The 16,527-nt window shown below is 49.4% G+C and overlaps 1 pseudogene; it reads left to right on the plus strand.

The window, feature by feature from the left end:
- The first annotated feature begins 15,201 nt into the window (after window positions 1-15,201).
- Window positions 15,202-16,259, plus strand: LOC120653668 (annotated as a pseudogene).
- Window positions 16,260-16,527: the final 268 nt, after the last annotated feature.

The following is a 16,527-nucleotide window of genomic DNA, read 5'->3' on the forward strand; positions in this document are numbered from 1 at the left end:
ACTATGTTATTCTTATTATGTTCTACTAAAATTTAATGGGGTTCGGGCAACATTAATTAATTTTGCTAGGTGTTGGTTTAGAGAGCTCATGCTTATGTAATAATTACTTAACCTTAAAGCTTTTACTTGAGCCTTTGCATGATCCTTGTTTATTTAATCGCGTAAGTCTTGTGAGTACCTTTGTACTCAGGGTGCTTCTAACCCGAGTTGCAGGTGAACCGGAAGTGGTGTTCGGCCACTTCTACCCCGCCGATTCAAGCGTGGGGGAGGAGTAGGTCGTTGAGGCTGGGATGGTGTCCTTGAGCAAGACATCATCATCGTAGTAGGTTTTATCGTAATCGAGCTCCGTGAGAGCATGTAAATATAATAATCTTTAAGTTTCTGAATAATATGGCTTTCGTGAGCCCAAGGCTTGTAATGGAGATTAGTTTGAATCTTCCTATGTTGAGCTTGTAATGTTAAGTTCCGAACTCTAGTAATGTAAAACTGCTCTTTGTGGTTCATTGGCGATGTATTCGCTTGTAAACGGTATGTGTATATGCTGATTCTGGGCGTATGTTGGAGCACATACCGGGACTACCGGATTTAATATTATTTTAGGCGAATGACGTGTCGGTTATTCGTGTCTCTAGATGGGAGGTAACATGTGACACGATCTCTGGCAGGCACGTGTTAACTCTCATCTGGAAGATAAGGACTGGCGGTTCATTTAAAATAGTATTAAATTGGGCGGTTCTCACAACGGGTATCAGAGTTGAGGTTCCCATAAAGTGAACCTAAAATTGGCTTAGCGGGTTGAGAGTAAAATAAAATTTGATCACTTACACTAAGATTTATTTTTGTTAAAAAGTTGAACTTAAGGTAAGATGCTACCTTTCTTCTTTGGTCTTAGAGCTAATTCTCTCTTATTGCTTCACTTGCTTAATTAAGATATGCTTAACCCCTCCTCTCTTCATGATTAGCGGGAGCGTAGGAAAACCCTTACCTGTTGGAAACCTTTTGAGCCTTTTACCGGAGTTGAGAAGGTGGGAATCACCCATTGTCCTGAGTGCTAGTAGGAGGGTTGTAGCGCTGCTGGGCAATGCGGTTGTTTCGGGTCGTAAGTGAGCGCTAGAACGTTAAGGCGTGCTCACGATGTGAGAAGACGTCATGTTGCATTCATATCTCGCATGCATGCATACTCTCTTTTCTGGTCTCCAAATCCATACTCAGTTAATCTAGGGTGCTACTGTCAAGATCTTGCTTAGTCGGTTCTTGTTAATCTTAGTGGGCCAAATCTACCCTTTTTCTTAGGTATGTTATCCCAGTGTTGGTTATGTGTTAGATTTTTATCTACACATTGTCTTTCCACCCTGCCTTTGAGTATCATTCTCTATCTTTCATTCCTGACCGCTAACCGTTTTGTTTATTAACATGATGGTGTTGCGTTCGGGAACTGAGAGGGATGGTGCTAATGGTTCGGGTGGCAATAACAACCGCAACAACGAGGTTCCCCTTCCAAATCCTCTCGTTCACCCAAACCTCGCGGACGTCCTGGCCCGGCAAACTGAACTTATGGCGGCCATAGTCAATCAAATGGGCAATGCCGGCAATCATGGCCCAAGAGCTGAGCCTCAAGTGAACAGGTTCGGGGATTTCTTCCATACCAATCCTCCTATCTTTCATGGCTCCAAAGATCCTCTTGATGCGGATTTCTTGCTCAATATCATTGAAGAGAAGCTTGGTCTTATTGAGTGTGAGCTATATGAGAAGGTTTTATTTGCTGCTCATCAACTGCATGACGCCCCTGGGGCTTGGTGGAGGAACTTCAAAGCCTCTCACCCTGCTAACCACCGTTTCACATGGGAGGAATTTCGGACAACTTTTCGATCCTTCCATATCCCCAAGGGCATAATGGATATCAAGAAGAAAGAATTTCTTAATCTTACTCAAGAAAATCATGATGTGATGGCATATGTGAATATCTTCAACACTCTTTCCCAGTATGCACCTGAAGAAGTGGCCACCGATGCCAAGAGGCAAGAACGCCTGTATGATGGGCTTTCTGAAGAATTGCAAGACAAGCTCTCTACTACCAAGTTTGAAGACTTCAATGACTTGGTAAATATCGCCATCAGAGCTGAGCATAAGATGAAGAATCTTGAGGCCAAGAACAAGCGTCCCGCTCCTACCTCTGCGGGCGGTAGCTCCTCACGTCCACGTCTGGGGCCTTCTCCTCTTCCACCTCGGGCGCCGAGAGCTCAACCTCCCCGTCCTATGTGGATTGTGCATAATCCTCAACTTCCTCAAGGACAAGCTCCTAGGCCAGTCAATGTATATTGGAGCAACCCAGGTGCTGCTGCAAAGGGGCCATGCTACAATTGTGGTGGCACAGGCCATTTCTCCAGGGATTGCCCCTCTCCGAGGCATGGTGGTGCCTTCAATGCACCCAGGCCCAATAACCCTCTACCTCAAGCACAGCGCCAAGAAGCCAAGTCACAACAAACTCCTAAGCATGGCCGTCTCAACCACACCACCGCTGAGGAAATTCCGGAGAATGCCGAAGTTCTCATGGGTACGCTCCTAATCAATTCTCACCCTGTGATGGTTCTTTTTGATTCTGGAGCAACTTCTTCATTTATCAATAAGAAATTTATGCTGCATAGTAAGCTTGAGATGCAAAACCTACAAGTGTCGTACTATATAAAATCACCGGGTGGAGAGATCATTTCTATAAACTTTGTGGATAGGGTTCCAATTCTCATTGAGGGAGTTACTTTTCAAGCTAATCTTCTCGTCCTAGATCAGATGGGTTTAGATGTGATTCTTGGAATGAATTGATTGGGTAAGCATGATGGTGTTATTAAATGTGGGCCCCGTACCATCGACCTTTTGCGTCCTTCGGGAATAGAGTTTTACTCTCTCTTGACAAGATGGAATCTGGCTTATATGCCTTGCCGAGTACTAAAGCTACAGCATTGGAAGATATTCCTGTGGTATGTGAATATCCAGATGTCTTTCCGGAAGAATTACCGAGTATGCCTCCTGATCGAGAGGTGGAGTTCGTCATAGAGCTCATGCCCGGGACTGCTCCTATCTCTAAACAGCCTTACCGAATGCATCCCAATGAGTTGAAGGAATTAAAGAAACAACTCAAGACTTTATTGGACAAGGGTTTTATTCGTCCGAGCTCCTCTCCTTGGGGATGCCTGGCTCTCTTTGTGAAAAAGAAAGATGGTAGTTTGCGGATGTGTGTTGATAATCGTCCGTCGAATGAGGTCACCATCAAGAACAAATATCCTCTTCCTCGAATTGATATCTTATTTGATCAACTCTCGGGAGCTCGTTATTTTTCTAAGATTGATTTAAGGCTGGTTTATCATCAAATCAAGATCCGGAAGGAAGATATTCCTAAAACGGCTTTCTCTACTAGATATGGCCTCTATGAATTCACGGTCATGTCCTTCGGCCTCACCAATGCTCCGGCTTATTTCATGTATCTGATGAATAGCATCTTCATGGAGGAACTTGATGTCTTTGTGATCATCTTTATTGATGATATTCTCATTTATTCCAAGACCCAGGAAGATCATGCTTGTCATATTCATATTGTCCTTCAGAAACTGAGAGAACATCGTCTTTATGCCAAGTTTAGCAAATGTGAGTTTTGGCTTGAAAAAGTATCCTTTATTGGTCATATTCTTTCTAAGGGTCCAACTTGGGTGCAAACAGCACACCCGTGCAAGGGTGCAAGCAGTGCCCCTGGGCCGCCCGATGGTCATCCTACTGTACCTTGTATTTTCACAAAGAAGCCCCCGACGGTCCTCTCTCCAGTGCAAAGGGAAATCCCCAAAACCTCCCTTCCTTTGCATTCATTTGCGTTTGAGTACTTCCTCTGTTCGCTCGGCCTGGGACGACCTGCGCCGTCGCCGTCGGGCGTCCCTGTGCCGTCGCCGCCGGGCACGCCCAGGGTCTGCGCCGCCTCTAGAGCCACTGGGTCCACGGGCTTGCACATGTCTCGTGGCCTCCTGGCCGTCAATGGAGGTCTGCTCCTTCCTCCGATATGCACGGTAGTGCCCTGCCCCTAGTCCGCCGCCGCGCTGCGGCCAGGGCAGCTGCGCGGCCACGCCGCCGCCAGGCGTCCAAGGCAGCCGCGCCCTCACGCCAATGCGGATCCACCTGCGCAGCCTCTCCTCCAAGCGGGCGTGTAGTACCTCCATCCGAGCTGGCCTGTAGGCTTCAATAGGTCTGCCCCTGGGCCGCTGCTGCGCCGGCGCCGCCTCGAAGCTGATACACCTGCGCCACCGCTCCTCTAAGACGGCGTGCAGCGGTGCCCCTCCATCCAAGCTGGCATGTAGGCTGCAGCGGTTGCCTGCAGGGATGCCCGTCTATGGAATGGAAGATGTTACTGTGTAATTGTTGCTCTCGGCTGTGAGATGATTGTAATCGATTTTCTGTTATGTGGTGTGAAAAAATAGCATGCACATCATTTGGAATGCTGCAGCCAATAAAAAGTTCATGTTCTTCTTGTCTGGTGCGAGAGCAAGGCTAAAACAACAATGATAGAGATTCTAAATTTTGTAACAGACTATCCATGCCCCCGTCTTCCTTCTCAAAGCTAGCAGCGGATCATACTTGGCCACATATTTGGAGCAGAAATTTGCTTGCATTTGTGCAATCAGTGCCCTAGTTCATCACCTGACAAGCAGAACAATGTGAAGACAACCAACTGCAACATGCACCGCAATAGCGTGCTGGGATGATCACAACATGAGGCTGCGCTCCATGCGCAGGCCTTGTCAGGAGCGCGGCTACAGTTTTGGTGGCGCCGTCGTCCAGTTGACAACGACGACGCGGCAGCCAAGATCGAGGTCGCGCACTCGCGCGGCAGCAGTTCCGATGGCGCCATCCAGTTGACGACGGCGGCGCGGCAGTCACGATCGAGGTCGTGCACTCCCTTCCTTTGCAGTTCCGGTGGCACCGTCCATTTGACGGCGGCGGCGCGGCGGCCACGATCGAGGGCGCGGCAATCACGATCGACGTGATCTTCTGGGTTTGGTCGTGGGCTAATCACATTAGCAATTGAGTAATTGAAGGGGTTATTGGCAACTTGCGCGTGAGACTGAGGGGAGAAGTTGAGGGGTTTATGAGCAAAACCTGCATGCACCATTGGATGAGGATCGTGAGGACGGAGTGCACTGCTTGCACGATTGCATGAAAGGCGTGTTTGCATGCTAGTTGCCGCCTCTTTCTAAAGATGGTATTGCTGTGGATCCTGGCAAGGTGCAAGATGTCCTCGATTGGAAGCAACCTCAAAATATCTCTGAGATTTGGAGTTTTCTTGGACTTGCGGGATATTACCGCCGGTTCATAGAGAATTTTTCTAAAATTGCGAAGCCTATGACCGAGTTACTGAAGAATGGGGTCAAGTTTGAGTGGTCCCCAGCCTGTGAAGAAGCCTTTCAAACCCTTAAGGATCGTCTCACTACCGCTCCAGTTCTTGCTCAGCCAAATATTTCCAAGAGCTTTGATGTCTATTGCGATGCTTCTCGCATCGGCCTTGGCTGTGTTCTTATGCAAGAAAGCCGAGTGGTGGCCTATGCTTCTCGTCAACTCAAGCGACATGAAGAAAATTATCCTACCCATGATTTAGAGCTTGCGGCCGTTGTCCATGCTCTAAAGATATGGCGTCATTATCTGCTTGGCAATCATTGCAATATCTATACCGATCACAAGTGGCTCAAGTACATTTTTACTCAATCTGATCTCAACATGAGGCAACGTCGATGGTTTGAATTAATCAAGGATTATGACCTTGAAGTTCACTATCATCCCGGTAAGGCGAATGTCGTCGCCGATGCACTAAGCCGGAAGGCTCAATGCAACTGCTTGACCATAGCTCCTCCTGTGCATATTCTCTGTGATGATCTTCAGAAACTCGGAATTTCTATGGTCAAAGAAGGTTATCTTGCTACTCTCACAGTCAGATCTAATCTTTATGATCAAATTAAGGAAGTCCAAAAGAAGAATAAGGGTATGGCTCGAATTCGGGAATTAATGAAGGAGGGCAAAGCTTGATGTTTCTCTACGGATAGTGAAGGAGTTCTATTCTTTGGGAAGCGTATTGTGGTGCCTAAGGATCATAACCTCAGGCGAATTATCCTGGATGAAGCCCATAGTTCGCAATTCTCCATTCATCTGGGAAGTACTAAAATGTATCAAGATCTCAAGCAAAGGTTTTGGTGGACTCGCATGAAGCGAGAAATCGATCGATATGTCATCGAGTGCGATGTTTGCCAAAGAGTTAAAGCTGAGCATCTCAAGCTAGCTGGTACCCTTCAACCGCTACCTATTCCATCATGGAAGTGGGAAGAAATTAGAATGGATTTTATCACCGGATTACCCAGGTCTTCTCAAGGGTATGATTCTATCTGGGTAATTGTGGATCGATTGACGAAGTCGACTCATTTTCTTCCAGTGAAGACTACTTATCTCGTCAAGCAATATGCGGAGTTGTACCTTACCCGCATTGTCTGTCTTTATGGCATTCCTAAGAAAATTGTCTCGGATCGCGGCCCTCAATTCGTCGCTCACTTCTGGAGAAGTCTTCATGAAGCTATGGGAACTGATCTCACCTACAGTACTTCTTATCATCCTCAAACCGATGGTCAAGCTGAGAGGGTCAATCAAATCTTAGAAGACATGCTACGAGCCTGTGCTCTCATATATGAAAAGAAATGGGTTACTTGCTTGCCATTCGCAGAATTCTCCTACAATAATAGTTATCAAGCAAGTATCAAAATGTCTCCTTTTGAAGTCCTCTACGGAAGACGGTGCAGAACTCATATTAATTGGTCTGAATCCAGAGAAAGACCTTTCTTTGGCCCGGATTTGGTAAAAGATGTCGAAGAACAAGTCAGAATTATCAGTGAGAATCTTCGCATTGCTCAATCTCGCCAAAAGACTTATGCCGATCGTCGCCGCCGAGAACTCCATCTTAAGATTGGCGATTATGTCTATCTCAAAGTTTCTCCATTTAAGGGCACTCGACATTTTCAAGTGAGAGGAAAATTAGCGCCATGTTATGTGGGATCTTTTCGGATCACCAAGAAAGTTGGAGCAGTGGCTTATCAGTTGGAACTCGCTCAATCACTCTCCACAGTGCACAATGTCTTTCATATCTCTCAATTGAAGCAGTGTCATCGTGTTCCAACTGACGTCATCGACCTTGAGTCACTTGATCTTCAACCGGGTCTTACCTATGAAGAACACCCAATTGTCATTCTTGACCGAGATGAAAGAAAGGTGAAGCGTAACATGGTGAAGTTTATAAAGGTTCAATGGAGCAATCATTCCGAAGATGAAGCCACGTGGTAGCGTGAAGATCAGATACGTCAAGAATACCTTGAATTCTTCTCTAATGAGTAAGTTCAATCTCTACCACACCCATGACTTAATACATCATCTCCTAGATCTTTATCTCGTCTAAGCTTGGCGCTTTATCCTTTCTTCTCTGTCTATCTAAATCTCGGGGCGAGATTTCTTTAAGGGGGGGCAGATTGTAACATCCCGGGGTGAAGACTTCAAAACCGGAACCTCCGGGTTCCAAAAACCGGAACTTCCGGTTTTACTCTGCTTCGTGGGCAGAGCACGAATCGCGGCGCGCCGCGCGTCGCCACCGCCGCCGGCCATCCACGCGACACGCGCCGGCCATCCTCGGCTGCCGTGCCGTCCCCTCACTCCTCTCCTCGCCTTAAGTCCCGACCAGCCCTTCCCCTCAAATCCTAACCCTATCCCTAGCCCCAACCCGCCATTGCCGTTGCCGTCCGAGCTCCGCCCTCGCCGTCGATTCGTCGTCTCCGGTGAGCCGTGGCTCGATTCCTCGCATGGGGAGCTTCCTTGCGTCGTCCTCCTCCGATTTCCTTCCTTACCCGGCCCCTTACCTCGCCGTGCAGAGCCGCCGGCGTCGCCCTCTGCCCGCCGCCGCCGTTCGTCGTAGCGCCGCCCTGCCGTTGCTCCCCTCTGCTCGTGCCGCCGCTGGTGAGACTCGCCACCGCCTGGGACACGCCGTGCGCGCGCCCCCTGCCCCTCTAAAGCCCTGCCTCGCCGCGCCGCCTCGCTTCACCGTCGCCGTGCGCGCACGCGCGCCCCGTGCCACGCACGCCTTGGCAAAATCCGGCTGAACCCGGAACTGCCGGTTTTAGAAACCAGAACATCCGGTTTTGTCAAGCCGGAACCTCCGGTTTTGTCAGGGTTGCATATCCAAATTGTTATCTCGTGTACATCTTTTCGCACATATCATTTCATGCATTTTATTTTATGCATAAGCGTATCATCGCACTAATGCATGCATCGCATTCATGCATTATAGTGACCGAATCGTCGGATAACGAACCCGTGGAGCCCGCCGAGTCCGTCGAGCATGAACCCGGAGTCCAGTTCGCGGTCGAGCCCGAAGCTAACCGAGGCAAGCAGCTAAGCATGATTCCTTGCTCCTATTTACTCTGAGTTAGATAGTTATCTCACCGGGTTATGTTGGGGTTATATGTATATTATGTATGTATTGCATCCTTGTACATATTTGCGTGCATTATCCTTCCTTGATTTGTTATCCTTGTTCTTGGCACTAGTTAGTTAGACAATTACTTAACCTGACTAGATGCTTAGCCCTGCTTAGAGTACTTCTTCTCCTCACTAGACAGGAATAATTTGGAGGATCACATTTACCGGTTATCCTTGTTGCACTGGTTCGGCTTGGTGGTAAGAGTTTGGTAGTATCGAGATTCGAGCGGAATAGTAGGGCCTAGAGAATGAAGTCACATGGGCATAGTCCGCTTGGATTGATTAAGGACCGAGTGGATGACGTCGGTTTTGAGCACCTTTCCGTGCTACCACATATCCAATATAATGGTACGGATGAGCCAACTACCTTCTTTGACTTGATCATTGGGGCCCGGTCCCAGATACGTGGCCAAGGGCTATGCGGGGAGGCTTAGTGGGTCCCCGAGTAGAACTATGTATAGGAAAAATTTAGAGATGTCCTCGGTGGAACTAAGTCTCCACGCGCAAGTTGGGCGTACCCTCAACGGTTGAGCATTGTTGGGAACGGTTGACGCGAGTACCCCCTTATCCAACTTTTGCGGGTTGGGTGAGTCGCATGGTCCTTGCGTCGTGTGGGTAAAGTAGTACACCCTTGCAAGGTTTGAATCAATTCGAATTGCCGCGCTCTCGGTTATGAGCACGCTCTTTATCCCATGAACTCCTCGTAGAAGTGCGGACATGTGGAAGTGGGTTTTAGTAACTCGGGAATAACTATGTTATTCTTATTATGTTCTACTAAAATTTAATGGGGGTTCGGGCAACATTAATTAATTTTGCTAGGTGTTGGTTTAGAGAGCTCATGCTTATGTAATAATTACTTAACCTTAAAGCTTTTACTTGAGCCTTTGCATGATCCTTGTTTATTTAATCGCGTAAGTCTTGCGAGTACCTTTGTACTCAGGGTGCTTCTAACCCGAGTTGCAGGTGAACCGGAAGTGGTGTTCGGCCACTTCTACCCCGCCGATTCAGGCGCGGGGGAGGAGTAGGTCATTGAGGCTGGGATGGTGTCCTTGAGCAAAACATCATCATCGTAGTAGGTTTTATCGTAATCGAGCTCCGTGAGAGCATGTAAATATAATAATCTTTAAGTTTCTGAATAATATGGTTTTCGTGAGCCCAAGGCTTGTAATGGAGATTAGTTTGAACCTTCCTATGTTGAGCTTGTAATGTTAAGTTCCGAACTCTGGTAATGTAAAACTGCTCTTTGTGGTTCATTGGCGATGTATTCGCTTGTAAACGGTATGTGTATATGCTGATTCTGGGCGTAAGTTGGAGCACATACCGGGACTACCGGATTTAATATTATTTTAGGCGAATGACGTGTCGGTTATTCGTGTCTCTAGATGGGAGGTAACACGTGGCACGATCTCTGGCAGGCACGTGTTAACTCTCATCTGGAAGATAATGACTGGCGGTTCGTTTAAAATAGTATTAAATTGGGTGGTTCTCACACGCAATTACTACCACAAGGGACGAGCCTCATCATACCGCTGGCTGCTCCTCCCACATCATTGCCAAATTTCTCTGGGATCAACATTCCTTCTGTTCACACAGAAAGAATAGAGTTAGAAATTGTAAGTCATACTCCACCTATGTAAATATGTTTTAATTCTACCCTATCCTGCAAGTTTCCCTTGATTTCTAACTAACTGCTCATGGAACCCTTTGTAAACACAACCAGGAATCTAGTAGCAAACCTGAATCCACTACCCAAGTAGAAAATTCTCTATAAGATAGTATACCAAAGATTGGTATGAAATTCTGTACAGAGCAAGAGCCGTATTACTTTTACAATGCTTATGCTCGAGACAAGGGTTTCAGCATTCGAAGGAGTAGTTCACACAATGTCAAAAATACGACAACAATAAAGAATAGAACATTCTGTTGTTCTCGTGCAGGTATTAAATTACATCTTTTATATTACTTTCTTCATGGCTGGGGATACAATGTCATTATATCAATTATTTTCTTTACCAATAGGTATTCGGGGTACTGATAAAAGAGAAGAAAATTCAAAGTATAGTAGACCCGAGACACGATGTATGTGTCAAGCACGTATGAAGATAAGTCTCACAGATGGGTTGTACTACGTCTATGAATTTGAGCCTGAGCATAACCATATTCTTGCTATTGCCAGCCAAGCCCATCTTTTGAGATCTCAAAGAAGCATAACCACAACACAACTTGCAAGTGTCGAACCTACTAAAGCAGTCGGCATATCAAATAAAGCCACTTTTGATCTCATGGCAAAAGAAGTTGGTGGAAATGAGAATCTTGGATTTACACGTGAAGATATGAAAAATAAATTGTATTCAACGAGGTCATTGAAGATAAAGCAAGGAGACACTGGAGGACTGTTAGAATATTTGGAGAAGAAAACATCAGAAGATTGGAAGTTTTTCTATTCCATTCAGGTTGATGAGGATGAGCTGATAACAAATATTTTCTGGACTGATTCTAAAATGGTTTCAGACTATGAAGTTTATGGTGATGTCATTTGCTTTGACACAATATACAGAAAGCTAAATGATGGGCGTCCATCATTGTTCTTAAGGTGTCGTCTAGGCGACGCCAAGGCGTCAAGGCGCTCAGGGAGGCCAAGGCGTCGCCGACGCCCAGCAAGAAGAGAGGAAGAGCAAGGGAAAGGAGCGACCGGGAGATGAAAGGAGGAGCAAGAAGGTTACCAGAACTAGCAGGCGACGACCTCCGCCTTCCTCATCCTCGACGGCACCGGCGCCGGCGAGATCTGGCCCCCCAAGAGAGAGGGTGTAGGCCGCCAGCACATGGAATCCTCGGTGGCGGTGCTCTGCTCCGTCTCTGCCTACCTTCCGGCACCCCTTCCTAGAGCGGCGGCGCTGGTGCTCCATCTGGGGGTGGCTGCGGCAAGGAGGAGGATTGGCGGCGCTGGTGAGGAGGACCGGCGGCGCTGGTGCTCTGTCTCGGAGGAGCGGGCGAGCGGCGGCGCACGATGATAGGGTGGAGAGGGTGGGCTCACGGGAGGACTGGATGAGTAGTTTATGGGCTGGTAGTGACTTGGTGGGCTGGGCCTTACATTCTTCTCGGACCTTTTCTCTTTTATTTCTTCTTTTCTCATTTCTTTTCCCTTTATACTGCTAATATGCTGCTTTTACGTTGGTGTATGGCGTCGCCTCGCCTCGCCTAGGCGTCGCCTAGGTGTCCAGAGGAGGTAGGGCACCACACCTCGCCTCAACGCCTTAAGAACAATGGCGTCCATTCGGTTTGCTAGTTGGAGTGAACAGTCATAAGAAAACAACAATTTTTGGTGCTTCACTTTTGTATGATGAAACTGCTGAAAGTTTCATTTGGATTTTCAAAACCTTTTTAGCTGCTATGTCAGGAAAGAAGCCTCAGACCATTCTGACAGATGAAGATGCAGCAATGGCAAAAGCAATCAGGATAGTACTACCAGAGAGTCATCACAGGATTTGTGTTTGGCATATGAACCAAAATGCATGCAAGCATCTTTCTGGAGTTGTGGAGGATTATAAGAAGTTTAATGTAGATTTTCAGAACTGTATTTATGATCAGGAGGATGAGGACGATTTTATAAATGCATGGAACAATTTGCTAGACAAGTATAAGCTACGAGAAAATAAATGGCTTGAACGGTTATTTGATAAAACAATTTGCTAGTCAAGGTTAAGGAGAAGGAAATTCATGGATGTGATAGACCAATTGGTGGATTTGAGAAGGCAACACAAAAGAAAAAAAAGACCAGGAATGATACAAAGGCATCTGCTTCTACAATGGAAGCAGATATTGGTTGCGCATCTAGTTTTGAGATGGCAACACAAAAGAGAAAAAAGACCAACAATAAGCCAAAGACATCACATTCTGCTATGGATGAAAATATTGTGACACACTTGCAGCCACACATCGTATTGGTATAAGATTTCAACAATATTGTTCATATCAAGATAGGTCATATACTCATTACCGATAGTACTATTCCTTTTTTTTATTGGAACAGGACCATTTGGGGGCTAGTACACACCAACATCCCATACAGATACCAGGGTGCTATCCAGGCTACTATCCAGTTGGGAATGGTTTCATGCATCCATCATTCAGTTCATTTTTTAGCACCCCTAACCTTGGTCAAGATACACAACAAGGAAATACCACTTGGTCATTTGATGCAAATCCCTACAACAATACTTTTCCTTAGTTCAATTGATCTCTTGAAGCAAGGTCACATCCATATAGCTATAGGAGAATGGATGCGTTCTCTGCACAATCCATCAAATCCTATGTATGCAGCAATTTATCTTAGCAAGAATTAACTAGATTTTCTATGTTTTTAAAATTGTTCAGGAACTTGGGTTTCAACCACACTGGAATGTTCCAATAAAGATCTCTATTTTTTTCTAGTGTGGTGCAAATTGTACAGATATGAAAAATCCAATTTTGCATCTTCTTACGAACTAATCAATCGATTGGAAGTGCATATTTCTGAAAAAAAAAGGAAAAGCACAAGACAACCAACCAGTCTAAATTTATCACGGAACTAAAATCACTTGCTATTAGAGAAGGACCTTAAAGAATAGAGGCTATTCCCTTGGAGCCATTATAAAATTTCGCAATTCTTTCTGCGCCACTAAAAAAGTTAGAGCTCCCACCCAACCACTAACCCAATTTTATCTGGACTTCCAGACCACTGCCGTCCAAATCCGTCACGTTGACTGTCGGTCAGACTCGTCGGGAAGCATCAGCAGTTCCCATTTTACCCCTCCTCACCTTGACCCTACCTTACCCCTCCTGCGCCGCCGCCCTCCTTCCTGCTGTGCGCCGTCACCGCCTCCTGCTTGCCTCCCTCGCCCGCCGCCGGTCCCAAGCACGCACGAGCGCTGCAGGCCGCCCTGCGCGCGCTGCACGCGGCCCCGCCTCCTGTGCGCCGCTGGGCCACGCCATGGCTGCTGCCTAAGCGCCATCGGCCGAAGCTGCAGCTCGCCCCCGCCCGCCTCGCCAGCCGGAGCCGCAGTTCGCCCGTGCAAGCCTCGCCGGTCGGAGCCACAGCTCGCCCCGCCCACGTCGCCGGCATGGGCGGGGCCTCGCCACAGGTGCGCCATCCTCGCCAGTCACCGTCACGCGCCGCCAGCTCCATTCCTACCATGTGGCAGAGCACCTCTGCGCCGGCGAGCCACGGCGAGCCAATCCCCGGCCTCGCCTGCGCCCTCGCCACGACACCGCCCCGCTCGCCCACTCCCCGTGTGCTCGAAGCTCCGCTCCCCTACGCAAATCCACGGCGCCCATCCCTTGCTCCGCGTCGAGCGCACGTCGCGCCGACGTCCTGCTGGCCACCACGGCGCCGAGCGTCCGTGGATGACCTGCCCAGGACGGAGAGATGATGAGGAATGCGTTGAGGTTTCGGCAGCTTGCTCCAATCGTGCGAGGGAGGCATTGGTTGTCGCGTCGTGTAGGGAAGGGAGGTGCTGCAGACAGCAGCGGCGATGGCCTCCTGGTGGCGGCGCTGCGTAGGCGTGGGCGCTTGCCCTCTTTGCGCGCACGACATGGAGGCGCAGGCAGCCGGGTTCTGGGGGGGCAAGGGCGATGCAGGAGGCTCCGGTCAGCAGGGGTCGGCAGCGGTGCTAGGCTTGATGCCTGGTCTTCTAGCATCTCGCAAGCAAGAGAGTAACGGAGGACTCGTGTCACCGATGCAAGGGAAACTCGGCTAGGTCTTGCTTGGGACCCCGACTTGCATGCTGGCGTGTGCTACTTGAACTCGGAGGGGAGGTGTGCAGTCCTCTGGCGTGCTCGCTGCGGAGCCCCCACTTTCTCCCTCTCTCCGCCCGAGCTGACCCTCCCAAGAGCTCCTCCACCTTCCAAGGAAGCTCTTAGGTCCGGCCATCACCACTCCCCTTCACCGAAATGCCGCCTCCGCCGCCAATCGCCGCTGCCGGAGCAACAGCTCTGCGGGGGACCCCCAATCCGGTCGCCTCCTCCCCAACCGAAGCCTTGGAAGGGTAGATCTCATCTCCCTCACGCTCCCCCACCATTTTAAGCTGCTGCAGCGCAAATGGGCACGCCACCACCCCTTCCATCGCCGAGCCCGTTGAGGAAGAAGACCGATGTGAGGGGCAAAAGAGACATTTTAAGCTGCTGTTAGCTGCCATTCCACCGAAATCTAACAGCAGTGGCACGTGAGTCCAAACAAAGTTGGGTTGATGGCTGGTTGGGAGCGAGAACTTTTCTAATGGTATGAAAGGAATTGAAAACTTTTTTAATGGCCCGTACGGAATTGCCTCTAAAGAATACACCGTAGCCTTCATGTTGTCACCAAGGTCATGCCTGAGCAACTCGGACTCGTGGATCCACGCATCCTAGCTCAATGAACCATCATGGGACCTTGACTCGACGTAGCAATGAGGAACACCAAAAATTGAACTCTTCACTGCACAAATCGAGATCCTGCATCACGAATCGAGATTGTGACCACCCGAATTGAAATGTCACAACCGAAATCGAGGTTCATAAGAAGAATCCAGAAGGCGCCGCACAGCATACCAGAAGAACCCGTGGAGACCCCGTCGGAGACCATTGTCGCCAGCCTCTTGCCAACCAGCTCAAACCTCGCACCGCCGCGGAGGCCGCTACGCTGCAATGCCGAAGATGATGGGCGTCAACACCAAGGCGGAGGTGGCCCGCGCGGCGCGGCGGAGGTGGAGCGCCGCAACCGGGAGGGGCGCGCCCAGGAGGAGGCCTGCTGGCATGCTGCGGAGGGCCCCAAGTCGCGCTCGGCGTGCCACCGCGAGGAGGACGCCGAGAAGCGCGTTGAGGCGGCTGCCTGCCATGCCGAGAATCACCACATCGCCGAGCTCGAGCAGCAGCAGCTTGCCGCCCCCGCGCGGAGCCCCGACCGCAAGGCCACGCGCGTGGGTAGGCCCGCCGTGCCGAAGGTCGCCGAGGCCGAGCTGGCGCACCACCGCGAGGAAGAGCGGCTCCGCTTGCAGTGCAAGGCCAAGGCAGCGAAGCAGCGGCAGGCGCGCACCACCGAGATTTACCTAGCTGCTGCTCAAATAAATCATATTGCTGCCGAGCGTGAAGTTCGGATAAGCTCTTCGATTTTTTTTGAAGGAGTACCTGTATTAATAGTTAAGGAAGACATACAAATACAAGTAGACCGTACAATGATATGGAGTACAGCTGTCCAACCCAGATTGCAGAAAGGGCCACAAGAAAACAAAAATTACATCTAGGTCCCTGGACCCTATTGCAGGCCGAACTTGCCGAAGATCCCCACCGCGGAGGATTGCCAGCTCCGGCCGCCGCAGCACCACGCCAGATCGGAAGGTGCTCCATCGCACAAACGCTTTGAAGAAGCCGCAGTGGACACTCGTCCCAAAGAATGAGATGAGGCCATCGCCGAGACGCCCATCGGCCGGGGCCACGCCCTTAGTAGCCATGTTCCCGTTTCTGTTCCCGGAACCGAAACGTTCCCGGAACGAGGAACAACGCTTATGAAGGATTTTTACACTAAATTGTTCCCGGAATGTTCCTGTTCCCATTCCGGAACGAGGAACGTGGCCACGTTCCACGTCCTCGGCTTCTATGGCCACGCCCCAAGCACCCTGGATCTTGGAACGGACCTTGCTGACGACGACGTCCGCCACCGCAGGAACCTCGAGCCCAAACCAACCACCAATCTTCCACAAACCTAGCAGTCACCTCCGCACCTCGGAAGTAGAAAGCCGGCGACCCCATCAACCCACGAAGGCAACGAGGCACCACCGACGGACTCCTGTACAAAGACTCCACGCAGAGAGACCTACCTCCACGGGCTCGCCACCGGTACCGGAGTGGAGCACCAACGGGGCGAGAAAGAGCCCGAGAGGACTTATTCCACCACGCCGCCGCCGCCGTCGCCTCGCCAACGTCGTCTGGAAACCTAGACCTAGACCCCCTAGGACTAAACCTAGACCCTACTAA

This window comes from Panicum virgatum, chromosome 1N (genome assembly GCF_016808335.1).
Source record: "Panicum virgatum strain AP13 chromosome 1N, P.virgatum_v5, whole genome shotgun sequence".
NCBI classification, from domain to species: Eukaryota; Viridiplantae; Streptophyta; class Magnoliopsida; order Poales; family Poaceae; genus Panicum; species Panicum virgatum.